The sequence below is a fragment of the Fukomys damarensis genome, unplaced genomic scaffold, assembly GCF_012274545.1.
Source record: "Fukomys damarensis isolate Sample0158 unplaced genomic scaffold, DMR_v1.0_HiC HiC_scaffold_30, whole genome shotgun sequence".
Taxonomy (NCBI): Eukaryota; Metazoa; Chordata; class Mammalia; order Rodentia; family Bathyergidae; genus Fukomys; species Fukomys damarensis.
This window is the reverse complement of record NW_022900942.1, coordinates 23,342,104-23,343,804: the sequence shown is the minus strand read 5'-3', so window position 1 is coordinate 23,343,804 and position 1,701 is coordinate 23,342,104.

The following is a 1,701-nucleotide window of genomic DNA, read 5'->3' as shown; positions in this document are numbered from 1 at the left end:
CATAGTATATATGTCATTTATGTTTAGAAGCTTCTATCACTGCATTTTCTAATGCTGGCCAAGGCTATAAAAAGTTAACATTAATGATTTCAATTTTGAATTCTGATGTAAATCCTATGGATCAAGTGTTGTGGTGAGTTTATACCAAATAGCTTCTTGTTGCCTAGAAAAATGAAAAGACTTTGCCTGGATCACATGTAAAATCGACTTGGAGTAAAGCATTTGCTTGCTACACAAAACGTCCAGATCTAGCTAAGTGACTTGCTCTGAACTTGTGCATATCTAGCAAGATTAGCATTATTACTGGTTGCTAAAATATTCCATCCTGAGCTTTGGAAATGTGGCATTTGGAGAAAATATAGTCAAAGCCAACAAAACAGAGCAATAATCGATCATTTAGTAAAAATCCTCAGTTTTCACCGGATAGTATATTTTACCCAAAGACTATAAGGAAATAGTAAGTTAGATGACAGCATAGCTCCAACACATTTTGCGAACCTAGAAGTATTGAAAATAAGTCTCTATATCCCGGCTTCAATTCAACCTGGTTCTGAAGCTTCCTGGACATGAAGTTGTGAGGTAAGAGGGTTCGGGATATGTTGTCCCAGCACAAGTCCCAAAACTTTGGGAAGGTGTTACAGTGTGATTTTTGTTCTCCACACTTCTACTGCGTGACTATAGTAGGATTTCTTAATGTAAACATTAAGAATTTTTTTTAAAACCACTTTTAATAAATGAGTCTGCAAAATATCCAACTGGATTTTAAGACTTTGGACTGAAAGGGAAACCGTTTGGGAAAGATATTTTGGAGGTCCTTACATTCTCAACATGTAGCACAACTTTTAAAGTAAGTTGAAAGACTGTCATGGGGGTACTTTAAGTCACAGGAAATTCACACTAATAAAGATAAAAAATGTTCCCGTTATGCACTGAAACCTTATCTAGCAAATAAATGACTCCCAAAACGGAGATTTCAGAAGTAGAGGGTGGGGTCTTTCCCCAAACTGTCGATCAAAGAGCCTCACAGATCAGAAACAACGCTTAGCCCAGGGGGCCCCTCAGGCACGTCCCCCCTCGACAGCCGCCGGTCCCCACCTGAGAACCCCGCAGCCTCGGCGTGGGTGCTTGGCCGGGACGCAGGCGTTTGGGCCCCCAAACCACCGACTCTACTCTGCGTCTTTATCCAGTTCCCTGATCTGCGACACTGCGAGTCAACATGCGTGATCCTTTCAAAGCTGCCGACTTTCACAAAGTCCCCCCGGCGGGGGAGATTTGAAAGGGCTCCTCTTAGTGTCTGCGCGCCCACTCGTCTGGGTCCGGGCAGTTCGTACGGAGACAGGGCGGCGGCCGACGGGAGGTGGCAGAGCAGAGGGAAGTCAGCAGCCAAGGCCCGGGTGAGAGCTTTCAGGAACATGAAGTCGCCCACTTCCCTGCTCCAGCCTAAGCCTCGCAAGATCACCTCGCCTCGGCCTCACGGCCCACCCCTCGTACTCTGGCCGCAAGAAAGGACAGTATTTTAGGGCCCAGCGGAAGCCGTCAGAGCAGGGCAGCAGGGCAGCAGTTGGGCGTGGCTTCTCCGAGAAAGGCGGCCCGTGGGGGCGGGGATACTACGTAACCGTCGTCCCTGAGCGCTGATTGGCTGGGTAGCAGTGCGCGGAGCCCGCAAGCGTCTCGGCCCGGCCCAGCCGCTCCTCCTCTCGG